General features: G+C 48.0%; 1 protein-coding gene across 4 annotated transcripts in view; it reads right to left on the bottom strand.

The window, feature by feature from the left end:
- The window catches only part of DMXL1 (Dmx like 1), a 2,287,446-nt gene that overhangs the window by 384,511 nt on the left and 1,889,216 nt on the right, over positions 1-13,719 (bottom strand). The gene's annotated exons all lie outside the window — the stretch shown is intronic.

The following is a 13,719-nucleotide window of genomic DNA, read 5'->3' as shown; positions in this document are numbered from 1 at the left end:
GCCTAGAGACGAGAAATATTTAGCCTCTTCTGCTTTGCACATGCTCAGTTGAGCTTACAGCTGTCCCCAACTTGTAACTGTCAGGATGTGTCCACCAGAATTAGCTGTCAGCCCCTCCCACTTCTTGCCAGCACACTCTCTGTATGACCTTGCAAGTATTCGAAATCAGCATTCTGTACTCGTACCGCCTTCATTTGAGCCCCTGTGTGGGTATAAAAGGACCAAGCTCCTTCCAGTCAGTGTGCTACCTCCTACACTGCTGAAGGGTGTTGTGTGAATGTAGTTCCACCTCATGAGGTTTAATAAATTCTGTCTTTTCTATTCCAGTTTCTGTGCCAACTTCTTCCTATTGGTCTGAGGACTCTGTACAGAGAAGGGTGAATCCCTTGCACTGGTAGGCCTTGCTGAGGCTCACCACCACAGAACCTCTTGGATTGTAGCTAGGGGAGTGCGTCTGCCACATTGGCGGAGTCCACTTGGCCTACTGTTTAGTATCGGCCACATAATGTGGTTTTATCAGGTTGATGGCACAAACCTGTTCTCCTTTTTACCAGCAAGGAGCGGCAGTAATACTGTTCTTGATCCATGGATTGCTAGGACAGGTACTGGTTGCCTGTAAGAAGGCCCCAATTCCTTCTTGTCCATGATCTTTTCTCTGACTAGATCACAAAGCTTTGGGATCAAGACAGGCCTTGCTGGGACGGTCGGATTTTACCCAGTGGTGGTTGGCTTCAGGATCACGTTGCTTTGTTTAGTTCTTATTTCTCTTAAGTCCTGTAAAACAGCCAAAAGATCTTTGATATCAAAATCCTTTTGGTCCACCACTGATGTCTGACAAGCAAGGCCCGTGGCCAACATTCTAGTCCGAAAAAGGACCTCATATAGAGTGATACCCCCTATATAACTTCTTGGCAAGTTGTTAAGACTACCTTGGACACTTATTAGATGTTTGAACCACCCGTCACCCGAACCTAATGCCCTAGCTGTTATAGATTGCATTATGTCCCGGTTTTTTCTCACCACAACCGAATTTCCCTCAGGATGCAATGGACTAGAATACCGCAATGTAACGCCCAAATTGGCCATGGCCTGCTTGAGAGCTAAACGCAGGACCCGGTCGAAATGTAGCGTGCCGATTGCGTATGTGCCGATAAAGACTCGCAAATCTTTTATAACAGTTCAAGCGTCAGCCGAGCACTGAGGCCACATCCAAATGAACCTTGAACACTAATCCACTGCGACCATGATATATTTATAGTTATCATCCCTTTGTAAGGGACCGCAGTGGTCCAGGTAAATGCAAGCTAATGGTTTATCTGAAATTAACAGGGGCGTCTGCGCAGGACGTTTCACAGTAGAGACTTTCATCTTTTGGCATATTTCACATTCCAAAACATAGTTTCTGGTTTGTTTCCTCATGCGTGGCCACCAGTATCTCTGTTTTAACAATGACACTGTAGCGGAGACACCTGCATGAGCAGACGCGAGCCCTTCATGTGCTGCTAGGATTAGTCCTAATCTATGTTCCATGTTTGGAATTACCCTATCCCCCACTCCAGGGATTCGAGCAAACGGAACATTGTTCACATCATTTATATATGAGTACTTGAGTGGAAACCCTTTAGGTAATGTGTTACCAATGTCTTTGCTTGAAGCATTAACAGCCAGCATTATTTCACTGTCTATTTTCATCTTTGAACAAGTGATTGCAGCTACGGAAGCCGTTTGCACAGCTGCCTTCGTGGCTTCATCAGCCAATGAATTCCCTTCAACGCGAACGCCATCAACGTTGATGACTCTGCGTGAGTACCACGTGAGTGTTTTGTAGTCCATCTCGTAACTGAACTACTTGTTCCCAAAGCGTTTTATGCTTGATTATGCCACCTTTTGCATCTTTGAAACCATTTTGAAGCCAGTTTTGCAAGTATTCATTGTAAGATTGAACACAATAATACGAATCGCACACTATGTGTGGGGAATTCGCGATCCGTATTCTCAAGTGCCATCTTGAATGCTTGTAGTTCAGCTCGCTGAGCTGTACAATCTCCTAAGGATTGAGTTTTAGTGACCATTGGTCTGAATTTGCCATTGCGCCAACGACCTTTAACGATCACACACGCCGCAATATAGGCTTGTTTCCGCCCCGTAGCGGGTTGAGCTGATCCGTCAGTATAAATTATACCTTCATACTGATCAAGAGGGAGAATTTCAGTAGGCAGAGGACATTCTTGTTCGTATTGTAGAAATTCTTGTGTTTTTAAATAAGGATCAAAAACGTTGCAGTAAAATAACTAACCAATTGTATCCATCTCTGATGTAAAGCCTTAGCATTAGGAATGCTTGCTTTCGTCACTGCCTCTAAGGCAGGTACAGGTGTCACGCCCATAATTCGTTTTACCTGTGCAAGGGCTCTTTCTTTCGCTACAGCAGTTTGAACAGCTGTAAGAATTTTTTCTGTAGAAGTGAATTTCATTTCTGCTTGTGTGTACAAATGTGATTTGTAAGCTATTGGTACTTTTTCACCTTCGTTAAAAGTTAAGTAGGTGAATCCGCATTGACCCGGAATTATTCGGATCACTAGTTGCAAATGTTCACGCATGTTTGTAAATATTTAGTTGCCAACATGTCTGTTTGCAATGAACGCAACATTTCTGTGTGTTTTTGTGTCCAATTTACTGTTTTAAAATCAGGTTTGATTAGTTCGTAGAGAGGTTTAACCCTTTCTGCGTAATTTAGAATGTAAGTTCTTCCGAAATTCAGGAATCCTAGAATTGACTACGTTTTTCAGCATTTTTTTAAGGTTTGAGCAGTGCAAATTTTTTCGAAAAAGTTCGCTACCAGGCTTTTGCCTTCACTTGATAATTCATATCCTAGGAAAAGGACGTTGAGGTGGGCAATTCTTGAATTTTTTTAATTGAATTTGTACCCCTCAGAGGTGAATCCAAGTATAATGGAGTTCACCCTGTTCAAGTGCCTATCCAAGTCATCGTCTGTCAGATAGATGTCATCGGCATATGACAATGTTATGTTATGTTATTTTATTTTTATATAGCGCAAATCACCACTGGTCTCTAAGCGCTTTCCAGAAAAGGCACAGCTCACTGGCGTCACCGGGCCTAAAGGCAGCGGGACGGCACTACGCCAATACTAATGTTTCTCTGAACAGGTGGGTCTTTAAAAACTTTCTGAAGGAGAGCAGAACTGATTCCTTTCGCAGATACTCCAGCAGATCATTCCAGATCTGTGGAAGGAGGACTGAGAAACCTATGCCCCCTTTGGTTTTAAGATTATACCTAGGAGAGGCCAGTCTAACGGCCTCGGAAGAGCGTAGGGCTCTACCGGGCACGTACTTTTGCACTAGATCTTTTATATATTTAGGTGCAGTCCCATAAATAGCCTTATGGGCTATACACAGCCTCATCATCATAGATTTGTAGTAACTCTGTTACCCTTGCAGAGAATAACCCGTGACTATTCTTGAATCCTTGAGGGAGACAACAGAAGTGACTATGTGTCCCCAGTATTGAGAAAGCGGTCAAATACCTGCTTTCAGGTGCAATGTTTTGACAAAGGAACCCATTTGAAATATCTAATGTGGTTTTATATTTTTTACGCACAATGTTATTCATTAATGCCGTACTGTGTGCATTCTGCACAGCAAATGTTTTGCAATAAGAGTTTAAATGTCTGTAATCCAATAATAGACGCTATGTATTGTATGGTTTGGAGATAGGAAACAAAGGATTGTTTATTGATGAGTTGCATGTTCCAATCACCCCTTGGTATTCAAGTTGATCTAATATCTCCCTGACCTGTGTTTTAGCTTCTTGCTTAACTGGGTACTGCCTTTGTGCAGTTGGTTGATTTTTTAATAGGATTTTATGGTGAGGAGAATCCTCATCCCATCCTACATGATTTTTGTATAATGCAGGGGCTTGGGCCACTGCCCATTTCCTGGCATAGGTATATTTTAAATGTATTGGAATATGGTTGGAGAAGGCTGGCATAATGATGTTTTCGCCATATGGGTAATCCCTGACAAATTCTGGTGGCCAGTCTTGTTCAGCTAGAAGAATGTCATAACCCTTAGAAAGTCGCTCCCAAAAGAGTGCCTTCACTTTTCGTGGTATGTCTCCCTCCATCCGGAGTGTTATTTCATATAACATATGTGGAGAACTAACCCTGGTATCTGCAGTTTCAACTTGAATGAATTAATTAAAGTCCACTGTCTCCAGAAGACCCTTCAGGTTCTGGTGAGCTATTGTGACTTCTGCTGCGCTGTCCAACATTGTCTGAGCCCATTCTCCGTTCTTGAGTTGTGTCCTCAAGATCTTCTGCATGTCTGATTTTTAGACCTGCTACCTTCTTCTTGGTAAATTGAGGTTTCTTGTTTTTCTGAACTTGTTGATCGTCTTTGGACTTCACGCGTTCTTCCTTGTTTTCTGATCATCCTCTTCTTTCGGATTTCTGTGACAAAGTCTGAAAGGTATGAGAGGAAAGTATATCAGTATCTTGATATCTATCAGGTTGTCTTAAATTAGCCCTATTCCTGAGGTTATATCTCCTTTTAGAGGGCTCCTGTTGAGGAGACCTACCTCTGGAATGAGAACGCTTCTCTTTGGAAGTTTGTTTGCTATTTTCCCACTTCTTTTTAGAAGGAGTAGGAGTGTTTTTAGTAAAGACCTTTTCAGGACTTTCAGACAGTTGTGGTTTCACTGGTTCCCCACCCAGACTGTCTCTGCCTAATTCTTCATAGGATTTTTCAATGATTCTGGCTAGTTCTTGTGGTTGCTCTGTTACATCAAATTCCCTTAATTTCTGGCGGATCGCCACTGATGCTGCTTCACCTTTAATATTAGCTAATATTATTGTTGATACCTGTTTGAAATCTTTCAGTAGTTTCATACCCAAATTTAAAGCAGGCTCTGCCCCGTATTCGTTTTGAATCTGTTTCAGGACGTCTGGTATGACCGCAATGGACGGAACACCATGTGTTTTAGTGTAGATAGCAGCAAAGACTGCACCGCATGTGGTGCAGTCCTCCAGATGGGGTGTGATACCCATTGGTAAACAAATTGTTAAGATTCTGTGTTTCTCATGAGGGCTAGTATTAGGAAATACTGCTTCGATTTGAGTAATTTTTTGCGCTATCCAGAATGGAATTTGCTCATGTTTTGCAGGTAATTTACCTATGACTGAGTGTAAAGTCTGTGGTGTAATTTTTAGTGTATTCCCCTGGTGAGAGGTATGTTGTGGAATAACTACTGCAGGTTGGACTGTGAGAGTCCGCATGACATATTGAACCAATTTTCTATAGATTTTGAATAACTCTTTTAGTTTAGTTAATAATTCTGCATCTGACATTCGTCAATTTCAGGATGTGGTGCATAGCTGGCTAAAACCAGCCAGGTTGCTCCTGGTCTACCTAGTGGACCGAGCCTGGTAATGTGATTTAAATGTTTTACGACACCTTTAAACCAGAGCTCATGCTCCTGGTATGTAAGTGGAATTTCAATATCCTCAAAAGGAATGTATTCCTCTGGTGGATCATCTTCTTTGTAGAAGTGAAACATACGTGTAACTGGATTTGCTTCTGGGAAGACTGTTCATGAATAGAATACCTCTGTCTGGTGATATTCATGTGCCTCGATCACAAAAACTGCCCTACCACCTCTTGATGTTAGACCATGTTTTATAAGTTTTTTAGTGATGGCTTTCCTTAAATTTGGAGGAATTATTACAGCATTCTCATCGGTTTCTTGGAAACCTGTATAGTTTAAAGCTTGTACGGCGTCATCGCCTGTAGCTCCATTGGCCCCTCGATTATCTTCGTCGGTTGACTGAAAGTTTGCAGAGCAAGTTTCGAGGGAACAAAGATCAGGTGCACAATATTTTGTAATGTTGAACAAACCAAAAAAAAGCTAATACATAGGATTTTTCATCCTACTCAGCTATGGCGGATATTATCCTTTACCCACTCCAGACGTCTATTGGAGTATTACAGGAAAAGGGACTCTGAGAAAAGCACGACTGAGTTACTCCAGTATCTAGCTTTAAATTAGCGCCTTACCAAACCGTTGAGCGCCATGTAGTGTAGTTCCTATATTCCCAATAGGCTCTGCGCATTGGAATAATATACACTATAGATTTGACATAGGACTGAAGCCAATATGTCTCTATCGAGTATACTAAACTTAATTGTGTGTGCCAGCTAACTCAGAGGTCACTAGAAACTTTCTCGAGTAAACAAGAAGGGATTGGTCTCTGACAACCGCCTAAACATGACAACTTTGTTTCCCCTAGAATCGAGACAATATCTTCAGAGTTGTGGAAACAATAAATAACTATTTCACTCAGTCTATCGTGCATGCTTTGTTTCTACAGAGTATGCACAGAAATAGAGAGACGAGTGTTTCAATAAAAAGGGGTTTATTGAACTGCTACAATCGTTAGACAGAATGCAAAGTATAATGCGTACAGCGTAAAAAATAATATAAAATAATACTGTAATAGCATTGTCTGCTGCTATGACATATATAAAAATACATACATAAAAAACACAGCCTAAAATACTCAACTGAGGCTTCTAAAATATGCCTACCCCAGTGTACCTAACCTAGGTCTAGTACGAGGGAAGAAGTAGGTGTTTGTCTTTAGCATAGGTTTAGTTTTGCCAAGAATTGTCAAAGGTATCTCTAGGTTCTAATCAGCTCCATACCTTAGAATGAGAGAGGTTGGTATCTCTTTCCCAAGACTCGATTTCCCAACACCCCGCACGGGGAGTCAGAAACACTAGAGATGGATTCTCAGCAGGAGGATGACAGCTTCTGGTCAGTGCGTCAGCTGGAGAGTTGGCTTCCTTCGGCACTTGCTGTAGCGAGCTGTGTCATGCAAGTAGGTAGTCGAACTGCACCGAACCACACCGTGCTTTGCCATAGCAAGTGAAGGTATATGTATACCTGGAAGGTGTTTAGGAATGCCAGCTTTGACATAAAGTTGGGCATATGAATGTCATGAATGAACCCATAAGGGGGGCATGGCTTAGGAGCCGATGGAGGAGGAAGCGTGAGACTTCAGCTCCGCATCGACCCCTAAATTTATCCTGTTTTGGGGGCTGCCTTGGTCCCCCAAATCGGCCCCTGTTCGAGAGATGGGGCGATGACAGCTGCCCCTGTAAGATCTGCGGAAAAGGGGACCTCCTGAGCACTTTGGAGTCCCGATACGACTCCCGGATCAGAAATAGGCTGCCGCTCAAGATGGTGGCGACGGCGATGCGGTCCTTTTGGCGGAGCTTCGTCGCTTGATGTCTGGCCCTGCCTGGTAACCTCGGGAGTGCAGCCTTGGGGCTACTGGCGCTGGGGGAAGCGTAGGGGGCCCCCCCCTGCGATCCTGGCCGAGCTGAGAGGACTGTGGCGATATACCGGAGCTAAACCCAGCCGGGAGACGTGTGGGGGTGAGCTCGGCCTGCGGCACGTCGGCAGCCCTTCGCCAGAGGAGAGGTGCGGGATCACTGCGCGCCCCTGAAGGGCTACTGCTGCCTACCACTGGACATTGGACCGCTTACCTGCGGCGGACTGTGGTGAGGGGACCGCGCGGGAGCACCGCTGCTGCCTGCGCGCTCCCCCCCCCATCTCCGCGGCGGGGCGGAAGTCGCTGCAGGAATTAGTGCAGACTGGCTGGTGGGCTGCGAACTTGGCTCTGCTGGAAATGAGCGAGGGAAGCAAAGATGGTGCACCGGCGCTGAGCCTAGCTGGGAGGCAAGTGGTGGTGGTTTTGGCCTGCCGCCTCCTCTGGAGAGACCTGTGGTGGAGGGACAGCACGGGATCGGCTGCTGCCCGAGGTGGTGCTGCCACTTGATGCCTGGACTGTTACTCTCAGGTGAGCTGAGGAGGGGGGCTGTGTGGCAGTGGCACTGCGGGCCGTGTCCTTTCCTCCCCCCCTTCCCTGATGATACTGTGGGGATCACTGTGGGGGACTGCGGGAGTCGACTGGTGGGCTGCTGGACCTGGAATGCTGGCGTGGCTCGGCTGGTAGGGGTGCCTGGTGCCAATCCTGGAGAGCTCCTGGGCGAGTTGCTGTGGCGGCGTACCCGCTGAGAGGGGCGCAGTTCAGTATCCTGCCTTGCAGCGGACATTGCTTTGCAGTTGGGCTCCCCTTACCCTGTGGCGCATGGACTTTTTGAACGGCGCACTATGCACGATTGGACGGTAATGTGTGGGGGCACAGCAGCTTGGTGGTAACAGGAAATCAACTGGGAGGAGTGCCTCATTGTGTACCTACTGCCTGGGCTGTTCTGATTGGCGGTGCCGCTCTCTAGGGCTGCAGCTCCTGGAATCTTTGGTGTTTGAGGGCCTCGCCTTTCGCTGCTTTGCTGGACTGGAGTTGCCTGATTTTTGCCTTTCCTGACATTCGGTGCTTGAGAGTTGCTGCTGCGCCCACTCACTCCTTGTCTCCTGCTGCGGGGAGCGCAACAGTCGACTACCTTGGGCGTGCCTGGGGCCCCCCCCTTCCTGGGCTGGGCTCTGCCTGTGGAGTCCGACCATGGGGAAACCCCAGGGAAAGCAAGGGGGTCCCTCACTGGACAGCGTGGAGCCGGATGCGGAGCGGGGGCCACGAGACCCGGTGACTGCTCCTCCTGGATTACTCCCGCAGCACCAAGTGGAACAAATCCTACAAGCCATAACTAATACTAGAACGGCCCTCCAGCAGGATATTGCGTAGGTGGCGACAGGATTGGGACTCTTGAAAGCCGACCATGCTAAATTGTCCGACAGGGTGCAACAGACGGAGGTTAAGCTGGATGAAATGGGGCCTGCACAGCGTACATTTGATGCTCAAATGGGTGACGTCATGACCCGGCTGAGGACCCTGGAGAAGAGAGCTGACGACACGGAAGGCCGCAGCAGAAGGAACAACGTCCGCGTGGTGGGCCTACCGGAACGGATTGAGGGAACTGATATGGTGGCCTACTCAGAGCGCTGTTTCCGGGTCGTGGTCGCACCGGAAGGTCTGTCGCAGTTCTATACACTGGAAAGGGCCCACAGAGTGCCGGCGCGCCCACCGGATCCTGGACGTCCACCTCGGCCGGTGGTGGTACGCCTCCTTCACTACAGAGACAGGGAACTACTCCTTCACAGAGCCAGGACCTCGGGCCCATATGTTGTGGACAATAGCAATGTCACATTATTTCCACGCTTGAGGTGCAGCGAGCCAGGGCTTCCATTTTGGCGGTCAAGCGCGCGCTCTGTGATGAAAGCTTAAAATATTCTTTGATGTTCCCTGCCCGTTTACGGATTATCCTAGATGGCAAAACCCACTATAGCAATAGCCCTGGTGAGGCCTGGACATGGCTGGAAGAATACCGAGCCGGCAAGGGAGAAGCTGGTGTGCCCTCGCGGCAACCGGCGATGGGGCAGCGACTTCGTCGGACCCGCCGAAACCGAAGACGGCGCTCGGTGCCTGGGGGCCCCTTGCTGTCTCAGACTGAGGCGGAACGCTTGGCGGCACTACAGGCTGTTGCGGTCATTGCTGGGGCCAAGACGCCATTGCAGGTGGCATCCACAGGCTCGGAGAAAGAAGCTGATGATACAGAGTCTGAGCTGTCTGGGTCTGGCAGCCAGATTCTTCCCAAGGTGACACAGAGTATGGCGGATGACATGGTGGATGCTCCATGACAAACAAGGTAGACTCTGTGGGGGCTGCCGCTCTGCACTTTCTAGGTCGCTTTGCAGCGAACAACTGGGACCTGAGATGTCCGGGACTCTGGGGGGCCAGCGGGGTCACCTGGTCGCTACAGGGCCTTTGTCTTGTTGACTGGGGGGCACTGTCACCTTCATTACGGGGGGTTTGGGGGTTGGTGCTGGGGACTTTGACTGTTGTTGTATTGCTAGGTTCTATCCCACCCCCACCGGATGGTTCCCAGTTAGTACGTCTTTGATATCTTTTGAAGGCGTTTGTTGGGGTCAGTTTGGATGGGATTCACTATGTAAGTGCCTGTTCTGGGGAGGGATGGTAGTGATAAGGGTGGGTTTGGGATTGTTGGGGTTGTGGGGAGATTTGATTGGGGAATGGTACTCACCAGTGTGTCTTGGAGGGAGCGGCGATTTCCTGTGCTCTTACAATCCGATTATGGGTCCATTACCTGATGTAAATTGTATGAATTGGAATGTGCGGGGTTTACACTCTATGAAACGGCGATACAAGGTCCACTCCTATCTAGTACACAGGGGCGCGCAGATAGTATTCCTACAGGAGACACATCTGACTAAGACTGAAGGGTTAGCATTGCGGCGTAGGTGGCGAGGTCAGCTTTATTATACTACCTATTCGGCTTTTACGAGAGGGGTCTTGATTTGGGTCAGAGCGGGGCTTCCTTTTCAGGTGACTGACCAGTTAGTAGACCCTGAGGGCTGCTATGTGGTGGTAGTGGGTTGCCTGTACGGACGAGAGGTGTCCCTTTGCAGTATGTACGCCCCTAATGTGGAACAGGCGACTTTCTTTGCTCACATGTCTGAAACACTGGCTGTCTATTTCACGCACCCTGTACTGCTAGGGAGAGATTTTAACTCCATAACGGACGTGACCATGAATAGATCCCATCCCCCGTTGCCTGATGCCCCAATTCATAAACTATCAAAGGTCAGATGTCAGTGGCAAGATAGCTGGGGAATTATAGATGTATGGCGAGCGCAACACCCTGGAGAACACGATTACTCATACTTTTCGGCCTTACATGATCTGCATGTGCGACTTAATGCGGTCTTATGTAGCGCAGGCCTGGCTACTATGGTAGCTCATAGTGAATATCTATTGCGTACCATCTCAGACCATAACCCGCTGTTGGTGAGTTTCTGCTGGGCTCTGGAGCGCCCAGCCGTACCGTCCTGGCGATTGCGCCCGGAGATGTTAATGACCCGGTCTTCCGTGCTGAGCTGGAGACGGGAATGGAGCGATACTTTAGCGATAATGAGGGTACAGCTATGATGACTGCACTAGAGTGGGGTGCCTTTAAAGTGGTGATCAGGGGTTTGTGTATTACTAAATGGGTGGTAGTGCGGAAGATGTTATTGCAAGAAATCGTCTCCACAGAGAAAACACTTAGGGAAGCCGAGCGTATCCACTCAACTAACTCTGAGGCGCGGAACATGGTTTTGAGGTCTAAAGAGGCCGTAGCGGTAGTCGTAGAGCGCTTGAGGTGCTTCGACCATAGGGCTTACTTGGCTCGTGCGCATGTCGAAAGGGATAAGGTGGGTACTTTACTGGCGTGGTTGGCCGACCCCCTCCCTTGAAGCACTCCTATTCAAGCGATGGCCTCCCGATGGGACAAATGGAATACAATCAGCATCAGATCAATACCCGATTTCTTAACTATAATGCAGATTTGTATGATAGCCAGCTGCAAGCCGGTGAAGCTGACATGCATGCTTTTTTGGAAGATCTTGAACTACCCATTGTAGATGCGGAGCAGGCTGACTCCCTTGGCCAAGAAATTACGCTGTCTGAAATTAGATGCGCTATCAAACACATGGCGCGAAACAAAACCCGGGAATCGATGGCCTGCCCATCGAGGGTTTTTAAAGAGGCCAAGGAGTTGGGGGTTCTGCCGACTTCGGCTAGGGAAACTGTCATCATCCCGCTCCTTAAGCCAGGGAAGGCCCCTACTGACCCCTCGGCGTATCGCCCCCTGTCTGTGCTCACCACCGATTATAAGAACTTGAGTCGTGTTCTGGCCGCTCGGCTCCTCCCGCACATGGTACGTTTGGTTCATCCTGATCAGGCTGGCTTAATTCCTACTCGTAATACCGCGGGCAGCGTACGCCGATTGCTACGTATTTTGGGTGGGGACCACGATGGAGATAAACTGGCGGCAATCCTCTCCATGGATATTGCGAAAGCGTTTGATAGTCTAGAATGGCCCTACTTGTTTTTTGTTATGAGAGCCTTTGGACTTGGGGAGGGCTATGTCCGCTGGACCGAAATAGTGTACTCGTCAGCGAGCGCCAGAGTGAAGGTAGGAACGGTCATCTCCTCCTCATATCCAGTGGGGCGTGGCACGCGACAAGGATGCCCGCTATCCCCGTTATTGTTCGCCCTGGCCATAGAGCCATTGGCGATCAATGCTAGGCTGTGGAGGGCGTTCCAGGGGCTGCCACTCCGTGGACAGCCGCACTTTATCTCGTTATACGCGGATGATCTCTTGTTGTTTTTAAAGGACGCGGGAAACGATTTAGAGGGGGCACCGACATTGCTTCATAGATTCGGGGAAATTTCCAGACTCAGGGTTAACTGGGCGGAGACTTGTGTTTTCCCGGTTGACCCGGCATGCAACCCGCCTGCACCCGCGCATGACATTAAGTGGAAACCCCACTGCCTTCCTTATTTAGGGACGCATATTTATCATACTCAGGAAGACTTGCTGGATGGTAACATTGGCAGGGCGATGCGAGGTCTTAAGAATAGCATGCAGTTTTGGGGAACCTTGCATTTGTTGGTGGCAGGTCATGTGGCCTTACTGAAGATGGTAGCACTTCCCCGGCTACTTTACTATTTCCGAACATTACCGGTGTGGATACCTGCTGCCTATTTTAGGCAGCTCTGAACTATGGAGAGTGGCTTCATCTGGGGGAACGGGAGAAGGAGAGTGGCGCTGGATACATTGATACGCCTGAGAGCGGAGGGGGGGCTTGCAGTCCCTGACTTCGAGTTGTATTATCTGGCTGCACAATTCCAAGGGCTTACCCAAGCAGTGCCACTGGAATTCAGAGGCTTCGGGCGCGAATTTGAACCGGATGTACCTCGGCATGTGCTGTCATTTGTTATACATATAAACACAAGGGAGAGTAAGGGAATTTGCTCACAGAAAACTGTGAACGGGGAGTACTCCTAGTCCCCTGGACTAACTATCAATAAACATAAGAGGAGTACCACCTAGAAAAGCTCAAGGAGCGATCTGAGTGGGAAGACTAGATAAGAAGAGAGTCCTTCTTGGATTATAATAAACCCCTCACTCACCAACCTGGTTGGTGACATGCTTCATCATCGGGGTCCACCCTGATAGCCGAATGCCATCAGGGTGTGCTTCGACACCTGAAATACAGTGGAGCAGGTATTTTGTGAATGGTGCAAAAAAATGTTAAAAATTGTCCTGGTATGACTATTGTTAATAAAAATGTTATTCTTAGCCTACTGGACAATATTAAAATGTGTGGGGGATACAATTAAGGTTTGTTATGACCATGTGTATCGATGTGTTGGAGGTCTACATGTTTCAGCGGGTTGAAGGAGGCGCTCGAGGAGGAGTTGCCACCTCAGATGCTGCGTGACCAATGGACGACAGATATTGATAAAGACATACCGGACCTGGCCTGGTCGCAGATAGTTAAGAGGGCATGGAAGAGCACTAGAAAGACCAGATTCCAATTGGTTAATTTCTTCATACTGCACAGGGCCTACCTCACCCCGGCAAAGATCAACCAATATTTTCATGTAGACACAGCACAATGCCCCAGCTGTCTGCTAGTGGACGCGGGCCTTTTGCATATGCTATGGGATTGCCCACAATTGGATACATACAGGGAGGATGTAGTGGTATTATTATGTAATATTACGGAGAGGCAGATTACTCCGGACAAAGGTACATGCCTACTGCATTGGTTCCCCCACACTAGCAAGACCAAATTAACGAGTAAATTCCTGGACTTGGGATTGGTGCTTGCCAAA

This window comes from Lissotriton helveticus, chromosome 2_1, assembly GCF_964261635.1.
Source record: "Lissotriton helveticus chromosome 2_1, aLisHel1.1, whole genome shotgun sequence".
NCBI classification, from domain to species: Eukaryota; Metazoa; Chordata; class Amphibia; order Caudata; family Salamandridae; genus Lissotriton; species Lissotriton helveticus.
Note: the sequence above shows the minus strand (reverse complement) of the source record. Positions and strands in the feature narration are given on the sequence as shown.